The sequence below is a fragment of the Narcine bancroftii genome, chromosome 1 (assembly GCF_036971445.1).
Source record: "Narcine bancroftii isolate sNarBan1 chromosome 1, sNarBan1.hap1, whole genome shotgun sequence".
NCBI classification, from domain to species: Eukaryota; Metazoa; Chordata; class Chondrichthyes; order Torpediniformes; family Narcinidae; genus Narcine; species Narcine bancroftii.
Genome location: NC_091469.1, coordinates 40,133,791 through 40,148,554, shown reverse-complemented (window position 1 = coordinate 40,148,554; position 14,764 = coordinate 40,133,791). Strand labels below are relative to the sequence as shown.

At 40.7% G+C, this 14,764-nt stretch overlaps 1 long non-coding RNA gene across 1 annotated transcript in view; it reads left to right on the top strand.

Annotated features, from left to right (window-relative positions):
- The first annotated feature begins 415 nt into the window (after nucleotides 1–415).
- LOC138735933 (uncharacterized) overlaps nucleotides 416–14,764 on the top strand; it is a 33,312-nt gene continuing 18,963 nt past the window's right edge. Inside the window, exon 1 of the long non-coding RNA XR_011340026.1 lies at nucleotides 416–702. This is a non-coding gene — a long non-coding RNA (uncharacterized lncRNA). The remainder of the gene's footprint in view (nucleotides 703–14,764) is intronic.

Genomic DNA, 14,764 nt, shown 5'->3' with positions numbered 1-14,764 from the left:
AACGGTTTAGGGGAAACATGAGGGGGAACTTGCTCACACGAGAGTGGTGGGGAGTGTGAAACAAGCTGCCAGCTGAAGTGGAGAATTCGAGCTCAATTTTAACATTTAAGAAGAATTTAGACAGGGACATGAATAGGAAAGATATGAAGGGCAATGGACTGGGACAAGGCAGAAAAAATGGTTTGGCACAAACTAGAAGGACCAAAGGGGCCTGTTTCTATGCTGTAATTTTAAACTTGGATCATGAGATGGATGTTTGGACAGGATGTGGAACAGTGGCCCTTATTTTAACAGTGGCCCAGACCATGAGGACTGCAGGGTCCAGGAGAGCAGCAGAACAATGCAGAGCATCATAATGGGAGAGCATTCACACATTCCCCCCCCACCCCCCCCCCCCAACCTGCCAAGAAGGAGAAGACTGGAGAGGACCTCACAGGATAGGAGACCACAGCAGAGGACCAGTGAAAGGCTCTGTAGCCAAAGGACTCATGCTGGACTGCAGGCTGCTGGAGTCTGCCTCATGGGAATGAGATATCAGGATCAGGACTGGTGAAGGTGCTGATTCAGAGCAAAGCTCCAAGGAGTCTCAGGTTACAACATCTTCTTCAGCACCTGGGTGTTTCAGAGCCAGGGGCCACAGAGAGTGGCTTAAATACCTGGATCTCACTGCTGGATAGGACAAGAGGCTATTTGGCTATGGAGGTAATGGGAGGTGGCAGCATATGGACACTCAATATCTCTCAAAGGGCTCTCTTTTGCTTCCCTTTCTCTTCTTAGTGATGGTAATGGGTGATTAATGACATCTCTTTGCATGTCTTTACAGGGCTAACAAAGGAAAATAAATCTTATGTATTTGTGTAAATGGCAATAGAGGACCTTAAGTCTTGATGCTTTTTCACTCAGTCCAAGGTTTGAGAAACAAAACAGATTATTTGTAAATCATAAATTCCATCACACACCAATATGATGGAATCCTGATGAGCTGATCTTGGTGGAGGAGAAAATGTTGCTCAAGACACTAGGGAGAACCTCACCTTTGAAATGGAGCCTCGGTATCTTTTAATCCACCTGAGTGATAAGATAGGAGTTTAGTTTAAGGTGTCACCTGAAAGTCAACATTTTCAATGGTGCAGTGCTCCCTCTTCCCTATGCTGGATGTGTCAACTTGCATTATCTTCAGGTTTGTGCAGTTGGATTTGAACCCTCAGCCTTTGACACAGAGGTAAGAGTTCGACCCACTGAGCCACAGCCGACAAGCTAAATAGTGACAGGCTGTCAAACAGTCAAGAAAGAGAATATATTTATGATTAAAAACTGATCAAAACAGTGAGATTATAAAAAATACTTCTCCAAGAGGTTGGGGTGAATAACAATTCCCCACAACAAATTTGATAAATCACCGTTCCTTAAAACGGGAACTGAGTTGTTAATTTAATAGCAAGAATATTTCTTGGCTTTGGATAATGACCAGCAGAGTAAGAACAGGCTTCACTTGCCAAGAGATATGTTTCCATACTGTAACGATGAATGATTCTGAAAAAAACAGCCACACAGTGGCTTGACCACAAAGAAAAAAAAAACCAGACACAATAATTGCAGGAAAGGACATAAATCACCCAACACATTGGATACGACCAGAGACACAACAAAGAAAAATAAAATGCTACAAGCCAACACCAAGTTATAAAAGAGAAATACAGCAAAAATACAGATAACAACTTCAAAGGAGAGGGCCCAAAGGGGCCAAGATAGAAAGAATAGGATCAATATTCAAATAAAATTTAAGTTGTGCAATATGGATAACTTTTAATGGATGTCTCCTTGACAAATGTATGGGATGTCATCAACTTTTAACAGAAGCAGTCTGTGTGTTCACTGATCTGATTTCAAATGATAAACTCTGAGGGCCAACATATGTTTTCCACTGGCTTTTGGACATTAGTTCTCTTTTATATCACCCCTGTTCACAATGGCAAGAATTCAACAGAAAAAAAAATTATTCCAGGCATGGAGTATTTTGAAAGAATGGATGTTTGGACAGGATGTGGAACAGTGGCCCTTATTTACTCTCAGCTGCACATAATGGATCCCATAGCACTATTTCAACAAAGCACAAGAAAGCTCTCCTGGCCAATGTTTAGACCTTTAGCGACATCATGGATAAAGGTGAGCTGATCTCAATCAGTTCTGTGGGTTTTTAGGTGACAAGCGAGGTCAGCGAAAGGTATCACAGATTCTGTCTCAAGTAGGGCAGGCAGTGCCTGATGGGTGTTATGGTTTCCTTTACATTACCCCAATTAATGCTCCTACATCTGTGCAGTGATATTCTGCTTGGCATTCCTCTAGCCTTCAGATGAATGATACCCGGTGATCATGGTTATTCAATTAATATATTACCATCGTGTACTCATTTAAGCCTGACCTGTGCTGAAATACATATATGGCTCTTGAACATTCTATTTTTTAATATTTTATTTTTGGTTTTCCAAGACTCACACAAATCCAAAACAACAGTACAATCTTCTCAACAGTAATATATTACATTACATTCAGAGTCCATTTTTTTCCCTGCCCACCCCTCCCCTTCCCTCCTATACCCTAATACCATAAGGAAAAGATTATGTAAATTAAACAAACATAGAGAACCAAAAATCTATAGAGTCACATACCCGCAAAGGAACCAAATTATAAACCCAGAGTAACATAAAGTAAAATGAAAAAGTTACAAAACAAGGGCACATGCTCCACGACCCACTTCATTTATCTCAGTTCATCCCACAATTAGTATGGATTTTAACCTTTCTTCTATTGGAAGGGGTTTAGCTATGTCTGTGTACATATATGGTGCAGATAAGGCTGCCATACCCCAACGAATGTGTCATATTTTCTCCAGGGAAATACAATTCTGTATCTCTGTATTCCATCATGTAATATTTAGTTGGGAGTCAGACTTCCACATGACCGCTATACATCTCCTGGCTACCACCAAGGTGACCTTCACAAAATGAATTTGGTATCTGGACAGTTTAAAAATTCATATCCATAATGTTTCCCAGAAGATACAATTCCAGATTCTGTGGAAAATCCACCATTGTAGTTTTTTTACTGAATATCCCCCAGGTCCTCACAGTCAGGTTGAACGGATAAAGGTTCCAATCTCCACACTAAACCTAAAGCACATTTCTGAGATTTCTTGTTTGGATTTATGTAATTTTTGTGGTGTGAAGTATAGTTGATGCAGGAAGTTGCATTGCACCAATCTATACCTGGCATTAATAACTGCTGTCATGCTGTCCAGAAACAGATCTGACCAGCACCTCTCATGGATTTTGAGCCCAAGACTGTCTCTGATCTTTCCCTCGACTGCCTGGCTTCGGGCCCTCACTTCAGAATAGGAGATACATCATAGAAATAAACTTAACATTATTCCCTCTTCGAATTAGAAACTTCATGTCACTATACATGGGTAGAACCATAGATGGTCCCAAATTATCCCTTTAGAAAGATCTTAACTGAAGATAGCAGAAGAAAGTTTTATTTGACAAACCATACTTATTCCTCCTCTATTCAAATGACGTATTGCCCTCATTCATAACAATCCTCAATTTACCTGATCCCTTTCAGGCACGAGGTGCCTAGGATCTTATTATCCAAAGTCATAGGTATTAATCTGTTCCATCTCTCAGTTCAAAGCCAGGCTATTATAATTGAGAATTGCACAAGTTATACACAAAATTAGACTACTTAGCTCAACTGGGCCATAGTCCATCAGGGCTTCTACCTCACACCCTGCCTATTGTTCTGTTCACCTTTGTGTGCTTTTCAGATTTATCTTAAAAGCATCCCTTCTTTTCCTTGTCATAGCCAGTCCATGTAGGACAAAGTTCTGTACTCTTACCATGGCCTGGTGCTATCTCTCTTGAATTCCTCACTGGACAAAGACATACAGCACTGTAACAGGCCAATTCAGCCCTTTGGCCCTACAAGTCCATGCTGCCCAATTTGCACCCCATTAACCTAAACAGCAGTATGATATTTTGAAGGGTGGGAGGAAACTGGAGCCCCTGGGGGAAAACCATGCAGTCACAGGGATGGTTTATAGACAGTGCGGGATTCAAACCCAGATCCGGTCCTAATTGCTGGTGCTGTAAAGTCATTGCACTAACCACTACACCAACCGTGCCACCTGTATAGCTGGACTTCTCAGACTCTCTCTAATGCTGGTGGCCCTTGATTCAGGTTCTTTCCCAGCTAGAGAAAATATTTTTGTTCAGCCAAACTTTTCAAAATTTTTCTCAATCTTTCATGGGGTCTCAACTTGACCATTCTGTTCAGAAATAATCCCAGCCTATTCACCTAATTGAGCTCAGATTATTTCTCAGAGCAGCTGATGAGCCAGCAAGAAAGACTTGGAACACAGTGGTATCCTGAAGGGTCTTAGGAACCCTGCCAGTGCTGACGTGTGGTTGGAAATGAGGAAGGCAATGTGTACACAGCAAACTTCCACAAATAGCAGTGTAGTAGTCATGACCAACTAATCTTTTCAGTGATGTTCCTCGAGTGAGCAATTTTGGCCAAGAGCTCTTTTCTTTAAAATAGGTTCAATTCAGAATCAAAATTAGAATTTATTGTCATGAACAAGTCACAAAATTTGGTATTTTGTGGCAGCATCACAGTGCAAGCATTCATATAAACCACCTTAGAACAAAAAAAAAATGCATGAAATAAGCCAGTGTCTGTAGTTCATTAGTTATTCAGGAATTTGATGGCAGTGGGGAAGAAGCTGTCCTTGTGCCACTGAGTGCTCATCTTTAGGCTCCTGTACTTTTTTTCCTGATGGTAGCAAAGTGAAGAGGGCATTGCCTGTGTAGTAGGGGTATTTAAGGGTAGAAGTTGCTTTTTATAAGATACTACCTCAATAGAGTGGAGTTTGGTGCCTATGGTGTCGCAGGCCGAGTAAACAACCCTCTGGAGTTTATTCTTGTCCTGAGAGTTGGTGCCTCTATGCCAGACAGTGATGCAATTGGCCAGAATGCTCTCCGTGGTACACCTGTAGAAGTTTTCAAGAGTCTTCAGTGACGTACCGAATCTCCTCAAACACCTCACAAAGTATAGCTGCGTTAAGCCTTCCTTGTGATTGCATTAATATGGAGGCTCCAGGACAGATCATCAGAGATGTTTTTTCTAACACTGAGTGCAAGGTTGTTGGGTGACGCCACTTAACGAGTTGATCTGTACATTCCTTCATTATCGTTTGTGATTCTGCCAAAAACTGTGGTGTCATCGGGAAATTGGTAGATAGCATTGGAATTGAGCCTGGCCACACAGTCATGGGTGTATGGTGAGTAGAACAGTAAGCTAAGCACGCATCCTTGAGGTGCACCTGTGTTGATAATCAGTGAGGAGGATACATCGTTTCCAATTCGTACTGACTGTGGTCTTCCAGTGAGTAAGTTCATATGTCTGAGTTACTGTTTTCGAGGTGATCCAGAGCTGATTGGAGAGCCAACAACATTGCATCTGCTGTGACGATAGGTGAATTGTAGTGGGTCCAGCTATTTACTTAGGTACCTGTTCATTCTGGCCATGACCAGTCTCAAAGCATTTCATCATAGTGGAAGTTAGTGCTACTGGGCGGTAGTCGTTGCGGCAGCTCACTCTACTCATCTTGGGCACTGGGATGATTGATGCCATTTTTGAAGCATTGAGGTTGATAATGTCCAGGGACACGCCAGCTAGTTGGTTGGCACAGATTTTCAGTACTATACCAGGTACTCTGTCAGGGCCTGACGGCCATAGGGTTAAATATGTAAAAATGTACTTCCAGCCTCTTAAGACCTGTAATAGTCTTCTTCCCTAAAGTCGTCTAATATAAATACTGTAAGATCCCAGTGTGTGAGCTAATCCTTTGTGCGATCTAGATTAATATCATCTTTTCTTTATACTTTTCTTTTTCTTTTTATATAATTCTTTGATATAACTATATATTGCATCTATTATTATTATTTTAACTTTTATAGTGGGGGTAAGAGGGAGGGGTTAATACCATGAAATCACTACAATTTTTAAAATGTAATTGTTGACTCTACAATTATAATATCATGGATGAAAAATTTAAATAAAATATTGAAAGAAAATGGCCTGACTCCTTGCAAGGGTTCACCCTCTTGAATGATGTTCTGATGTCGTCCTCACAGGGTCCTCACTTAGCCTTTGCAGGGATTTTAGTAGGCACTGTTGGTTTCTCCTTCTCAAAGCAGGCATAGAAGGTGTTCAACTCATCAGGTAATGAAGTATCACAGCCATCTATGGTGTTTGCCCTCATTTTGTAGGATATAATGGATTGCACTCCCTGCATGTGTCTCTCTCTGTCTCTAGCTTCCTCCAGAATTGCCACTGCTTCAGAGATGGCCTTCCACAGGACGTACCTGTACTTCTTGTGGATATCTAGATCCCCGGCCTTAAATGCCCCTGATCTTGCCCTCAGCAGTTTGTGAATGCTCTGATTCATCAATGGCTTCTGGTTGGGGAACACCCTGTACAGTATTTGTTCATGGGCACAGACCCATCCACTCAGGTCTTGATAAGTCGGTGACACTGTTACATATTTATTCAAGTCAATGGATGAGGTCTTGAATATGTTCCAGTCCATCAATTCAAAGCAGTCCTGTAGACTCTCCACCTCCCTCGACCATATTGTGGAGTCTTCACTACCAGTGCTGTGGTCCTCCACCTCTGCTTGTACACTGGGAGTAGAAGTACAACCAGGTGATCAGACTTGCTGAAGTGCAATCATGGCATGGTTCGGTAGGCGTTCTTCATGGTGGTGCAGCAGTGGTCGAATGTGTTGGCTCCTCTGGTCTCGTATGTAATATGTTGGTGGTAGTTTGTCAGATACTTCTTCAAGTTGGCCAAATACAATGATCGGGAAGGCATCAGGTCGTACTGTATCATGGCTGTTAATCACAGTGCTCAGTCCCTCCAGCACCAGCCTGACATTAGCCTGGGGTGGAATGTACACTGTGACCAGGATGATGGCAGTGAACTCCCTCAGGAGGTAGAATGGGCGACACTTGATCGCCAGAAGTTCCAGATGGGGGGAGCAGGACTGGGACATGACCGTCACGTTTGTCCACCATGATGAAATGATGACACAAATGTCACCTCCCCGGTTTTTCTTGACGCTGCTGTCTGATCAGCACGGTTGGGGGTGTAGCCCACAGGTTGTAGCTTTATATCCAGAATGACTCTGTTTAGCCATGTTTCTGTAAAGCACATCACACAGCACTCCCTAATGTCTCTCTGATGTTGAAGTCTGGCTTGGAGTTCATCAAGTTTGTTCTCCAAGGACTGTACATTGGCTGGGTAGATAATAGTGAGCGGAAACCTCAGAGCTTGTTGTCTCAGCTTAATGTGTAGACCCCTCTGTGCCCACGTGGTCGGGTCTTCTTTAGGCGGCCTGTGGGTCTACTGCTGGTAATACCTGTGATGTTTAAATGATCTATGCAATGTCCCTTTAAATCTCCTGCAACATTTAAATGAACTGAGCGTCTGCTGTTTGCGACTCTCACGAAGTTTAAATGGGCCGATCGCTGACTGTTTAAAACTTCCACGGCGTTGAATTTGCCTGAGCGCTGGCTTTTTAAAGGTCCCGCAGTCCAACGGAGTCTGCCAATTCTTCTAATTCTGAAGTCTGCCAGTGATCTTAGGATATCTTAATTAATGGGTAAGTTTGATTTTATGATTCTGGTTCTAGGGTTGAATTTTAATAGTTCTGAACAAGAATATTTGCTAATTCCTGTCAGAGCTGCATGCAAACAGCCACCACTATAAAGCACCTTTTTATGTGCTCCTGAGAAAGCAGATGAAAGCCACTATTTAACATCCCATCCAAAAAAAAAAAGCAAATGATGAATTCTTTCAAAATATTCCATGGCTGGAATATTTTTGTTGAATTCCAGTGTGAACAGGGAGCTAGTGTTACAAAGATCCCTAACCCCAAGGAACACCATCAGAAAGGGGGGAGTAATAAAACAGCACTGCATTGTCAATGAGGCAGAATTGAGGGAGCTCCACAATGTCAGAGAGACAATTCCACATTATCGGAGAGATAGTGCTGGAGAGAAAGGGATGGATTATTATGAACAGCAGTATGGGAGTATAGCACTGTTTGTGCTGAGGAAGCAACACACTGTCAGAGGGGTTTTGCTGTGGAAATACTACATGCACTGTTAGATGGACCAGACTAAGAAGGCACCGCAGTGATATGTAGCAGTATTGAGGGAGTACTACAGTGTTGGAGGTGCATTACTGAGGTTCGGACAGAAAGTCAAGATTGAGGGAGCGTGGCTCTGATGGAGGGGTAGCACAGAGAGAGCACCATATTATCTTAAAGGGGTAATGTAGCATAGTTAGAGGATCAGTACTAAGAAAGCATTGCACTGCAATCTAGGAAGGCTAGTACTGAGGCAACGTTGGGCTGCTGATGAGGAAATATAGAGGGAACATAGCTCCAAGTTCAAGATTTTACTGATGGCATTTTGCACTGAAGATGGCATCAGATAAGATTTCAAATCAAAGTCTCATTTGCTTGTTTAGTTTCATAAAAATGACTGAATGAAGAGCAGGAAATTTCTCCTCAATCTTCTGGCCAATACTTATTTCCTAATTAACACTATTGCAATACTGTTTGGGGATTTTAGTTCACTTATCAGCTGCCAAGGTTCCTAAATTTCAACTAACTACACCTGAAATGTCCTTTATTGGCTGTAAAAGAATTTGGAACATCCTGAGGATGTGCAAGAGGATAAAGGAATGCAAGTGTTCCTTCCCTTTTGTAGGTTGTATATTTTCATTACAATCTGTGTAATGTCACCAGGATTACTGCAGTCTAACATAAACCATTCTCACCCAAAGACCAGACAGAATTCTCATACTCAGCCGTTTCTGCAAACATGGCTTTGCTTGTGATCCTTTGTACCACTTTGTCCTCATTTTAAATTTTTGTCTGAATACCCTGTTTTAATCTACTCTTTTCACTCAAATGCTAATATTTATAGATTCTCAAGAGCTGTTTGTCCTCTTCTTGTCTTCCTTCTCAGTGTGTAATTTAATCAATGTATTTTAACTTTGTAATTTTAATCATATTCCTGATTTCCTCTTCTGCAAAGGCACAACTCCATCCTGACAATGACTGCTGGAAATATTGAACCCTGTCCCAACTCGTGTTCAGTCAAGGGGAATCAATTCTTCCCCCATTCCACAAAGAATCTCAAAGAGTGTCTCCTTGAACATGCAAATACAGCCCCCCACCACCCCCTTGAGTTAAAATTTACCTGACTTACAAAAATCTGAATTTACACAAATTCTTCAATACATTTTCAAGCTAGTAATAAATAACAATAAAATGTCTCGTTATATTCATTAATGACTGAATGGAATTTAAATTCCATTAGTTTAATTATGCTCCATTAGTTCAATGAAATCAAAGAGTTACAGCAAGTGTATGAAGAGCGATATATAATATGGGTTACAATAGAAAATAGATGTTTCTGTCTTATACTGAAATCAGCTTACAGAGAGTTCTCAGAAAGGGACCCCATACGTAACTCAGGAACTGCATGTAAAATGCCTCAAAATGACTAAAATTGGTTTTTAAATGTTAAATTTTATACTATTGAAGATCAGAACTGCTGCAAAACTGTCCTGATCCTTTAATATTCTTTGTCCCCATAGTCTTAATTTGTTGGCTATTCCAACTGCTCTGAATTGCTGCAGGTTTTCAGGCACAAGTAAATATGTCATTAGAAGCCCTTGTGAAAGTGTCTTTTCATCCCTCTATTAACATAATGTAGTATATTCAGCACATGTTCATTCAGTTCTCCGCAAAGCTCATTAATATTTCCCCCAGCGCTTTGACAGATTACCTTGTCATTATGCATCCTGGAGTCTTTCAAACAATATGGGTAAACTACTGTTTTGTGAGGTTAATGACAATTATCCCATAATTACCACATAAGTCATTGGGTCCACTTTATCTCATAGTTAGGTGCTCTGCACTGTGTCTGTATTGTTCAACTGTCACTGTGTCACTGTAAGTGAATCATGAACAGATATATTTATCTGCTGTTACCCTGTAAATTATGCTGACAGCCCAATGAACAAATTACTGTGTGTCATCACTTAAATACCACTGTTGATAAAACAAAACAGACAATTGCAGATTCTACCTCCAATTAGCGCAGTCGCACGAGTACTCTGTACAAAGCTTGCCCAGGCATTTGGGCAGCAGAAAACAGCACCATTATCAATAGATCTATTCAAATATTTTCATGAAAGGGGCCAGTCACTTATAACTATTTTTCATTTCAGATATTTTGGGGAACACAGAAGATGTAGCAGCAATTGCAGCAACCATTTTGTAGGGTGTTTTGCAGCCTCTTGCTGAAAGGTCTGAGCTCTCGTTTTCCATTTAGCACTGATCAGAAAGAGTCTGGAGCCACCTGGAGCAATCTTGATGAGCTGAATTTGGCTGGGAACGTTAATGGCGGGTTGAAAGGCGCTCAATATTATTAATGTGCAAATCGCTTCGCAGCTTGTAGTAAGAATGGAATTCTTCATAAAATGCAAATTACCACAGGTGGTTAAACAATTTGTGCTGCTCCACTATAAATTTTGTGGAAAGAGAAAACCTCCTTGAAGCTCTATGTGAATGTCAAGATGTTGCTGAATGTCTTGCCTTTGACTCACTAAAGAAGGTGAGGGCTAGCAGTGGGACTGTCTGCCAAGCCAATACTTGTCCCTGCTATCTCTCAAACCCTAACCTGGAACAATTGAAGTGTGGTCTCCATCTACCAACCTATCAAGAAAAAAAAAATTTTTGGATTTACTTATGGTCTCATTTTGCTCTAGTCTACTTTGGCTTTAATTTATTGTCTCCTCTTTCTTTCCTAAATGTCACTGCTCAAAGAGGTAGATTGTTGGTCCAGGCATGCTCAGGTACTATGTTATTCTCACCCCAGCCATTGTAACCTCATATTTCAAGTTACAGAGCAAAATGTCCTCAAGCTGATAGTTCAGAAAGGAGTCTACAACACAGATGAGACCATTCGTAGCAAAACACACCATCTCAGAAGAGAGGAGGAAGTGCATTGATTCAACCTTTATCTGAAACCATCAGTTGACTTCATTTACAATGAACCCAGGCATTTGCTGACAGAACAGGAGATATATCCAGAAACCAGAAATTGACTTTCCAGGGATGCAGAGCTTTACATGCACATTATTCAATCTATCATATATGTTGGGTGTATAAGGCAACTGGGTGTATAAGAGAGCTCCAAGAATTTCCACTTAAAATGTAGGTTTTGAGCTATATTTGCTGTATCAGACTGCCCCAAGTCTGGCACTTACTGCTGAGAGCTAACTGCCCCAATAGTTCTTTACCAGTGATTCCACTGTACTTAATGATGCTGTTAAGTACACTACAAAGCAACACTGTTTTGGTTATTTAAAATTTAGCCAATTCATTTCAAGTCATGACAAAATACTATCAATGACCTAGCATAATATGGATCAAACTTTCCCAGCTAGTTTAACGTAAACATTTGTGACATCACTTAGGCATTGGTTCTTTTACAGGAACGAACATGATGTTGATACCGTTTTTCCATTTACTTGATAATGATGTATAAAATTTTATTGTAATATATTAGAAATGTTGACATAAAGTACACTGCAGGAATCTTCTTTAATTTATAAACTCAGTCGTGCTTCATGTCCTATTGGTAGGACTGTGTTCGGTCTGTTTACACCAGTCTTTGGTCTCATGTATCCTAATTCATTTGATTAAAGAAATTTTGTTGTTCTAATGTAACATTACTATTAATCCAGCTTGCTAAATGCAAGTTTCTGTAGAAAAAAAAATTAAATATTTAATGGTAGGTCTGTAGGAGTTAGGTAAATGTTTTATGCTGATCTCCATCTCTAAATCACAGGATATTAAGGTACGGATTTTATACTTGGCGTATAAGATGACCACTGGTTTTGGGGTGACATTTTTAAGGTTCAAGTTCTATCTTCTATGCTGACTGTTCAGCATGGTCTCCTCTACTGGTGAGATGAAATACTGATTGGGTGACCATTTCACTGAACACCTATGCTCTGTTTGTGGGTCTAAATTCAAGGTTCCTGTGATCAACTATTTTGACTCCCCCAACTACTCCTGCAACGACATTTCTATTCTTGGCCTCATCCACAGTCAGGACATATGTATACCTGAGACACACCTTATTCCTCCTGGACAGCCTTAAACCAAAAAGCATGAACATTGATTTTCTAATTTTAGGCCATTCCCACCTGTACTTAACTTCACTGTCATACTTACATATTCCTGAACCTGATTTAATTTTCCCACTCTATAACTTTTTTCTCTTTACCCCTCCCCCATTTCCTTGTGGTCTCTCCCTCCATCTCATACCTTCTGTCCTATCACCTTTGGGCCCCTCCCCAGCATTTTTCCTCTTTATTTACTAACATCAGCTTCCCTTGATAAAGAGTCCAGTCCCAAAGTTGACTGACCTCATACTAGTCAGAGCATATGATTAGAAAGCTATTTGACCTCTAGAAATTCTTTGTCAGCTGCATGAGATATATCCAATAGTTTTTGATGGGTTCGATGACCTTTGATGGTATGATGCAGTGGATTTATCGACACTACATTCAATTATTGAAGATGAAAAACAGCATGAAGGACAAAAGACGTGCACTTCCACAGCACCTTTCACAAGGATCTAATGTTTCACAGTCAGTAGACTAATTCTTAAAATTCAGTCAGTGGTGCAATGTAGTAATTGCTGTACCAAGTTGCACATAACAAAGTCCTGTTTTACAATGACCAGATAATGTGATTTTGGGGGAAAATATTGGGAAAATTGTCCTGTTCTCCTTCAAAGTACTACTATAGTCAACTTTTTTATTCAACTAAAAAGCCAGATGGCATTTCAGCTGAAGCTTTTCTCCCAAACTATTGTATCCAACAGTGCTGCTCCCTCCCTGCATCAGCAGTGGAATAAGCTGGTGTTCAGGCGATTGTGGTGAGACAAGAACCCAGCACCTGCTGGGTCTGGGATGAGAGTGCTATCCATTGAGTTATAGCTGACTCCCATCAAGCTGCCTTTCAAAAGCTTATGGAAAACTCTCATGACTCTGAACGGAATCATTTTTCATTATTTTGTTGCCTTAGTGAAAACCAGTACATCCCTTCATAATAATAATGTGCAAAAAATAACATCACCACAAAGTTGATTAAAGTGTGATGAACCGACATTTCTCAGAGGGACACTGGCAACATGTGCTGGGATTCGGGGAATGAAGATTGCAACCTTGGCTGCTTATTCTCCTCAGTGTGGAAACAGAATTAATCAAATTTAATACATTTTGCCAATGGTGGAAAAAAACTGTTGAAATTTATTGAAGAGTTTTGGCTACAATGCAAACACTTTCCAAAGGGAACATAATCAGTAATGCTCAAATGCTTCAAAAACATACCAAAGCATGATATAATTCGACATAAAGGATGAAATCCATCCTTGGTCATCAGCACTAACCATGAAAGACTACTGGCTGCTCATTGCATTCATCTCTGCCAACAGGAACCAATGATTAACAATCTTCAACATCTAACTTTGGTGACCAATTTCATCACAAATAAAATCACATTGAATAAATCGTGTATTAACAATAAACTGTACCAATATGCACCCAACCATCAACAGTGAAACAAAGAGCTTAGGTGTACAGATCATAAATATAAATTCATAATTCACCATGTAAAGTGAACATCAGTAACAAGCTGACTAGCTTTTAAAACAAGGAGAAACAAACTTACAGGGCTCCTCATCCTGTATTATCTTATTTCATGTATTTTTGTCCTTCCTGTTGTCTTTACAAATCTAATGACTGATTCGTTCTGATCCATGTCATATAATCTACATTTTAAACTCTTCAGCAATTCTAATAGAGAAAACATTATTATATTCCGAGCACAATCCATGCTATTGTCCTTGTAGAAATAACATTGTTAACTTTAGACAAGTTGCTTGTCAGTGATATGGCAAAAATTGCATGCAATATTTAGCCAGAGATCATAGTGGGTATAAAAGATTTTCAAAATGCTGGAATTCCTATGAAAGACACACACACACAGATATAGGTGACCCACAATCAATGAAAGAGCTAATGCTATCCTATGTTCACTCTCCCTCTTGCTTTTCTTATGCTTTTTCTATCTACCTGTCAATCTCCTCTTACCCATTATCTCTCTTCTCTTTCTCTTCTCCCCTTCCCCCTTCTACTTTCCTGACTCTATCCTCTCTCCCCACTTTACCTCTTCCTCTTCTTTCCCCATTCACCCCTCACCTCCTCTCCTTTCTCATCGTTTCCCCCACTCTAACACTCTCCTCCTGCCAAAAATTGTTCCCTCACACCCATTTTCCCCCTTCCCTTTATTTCCACATTCCCCTTTTCCTCCCTGCCTCCCCCATGCTCCACATCAATTTCCATCTCCCACTCTGAATCCTCTCCCTCTCCCCAACTCTCCATCCCTCTTTCTCTACCTCTCCCTTTTCCTTCCATATCCCTCACTCATCTCTCCCTCCACCCTGCCCCACTCTCTCTCTCTACACTTCACCCTATTCTCTCCTCACCCCACTCCTCCTCCCTTATCTTTATCTCTCACTCACTCCATCCAATCACTCTCCCTCTC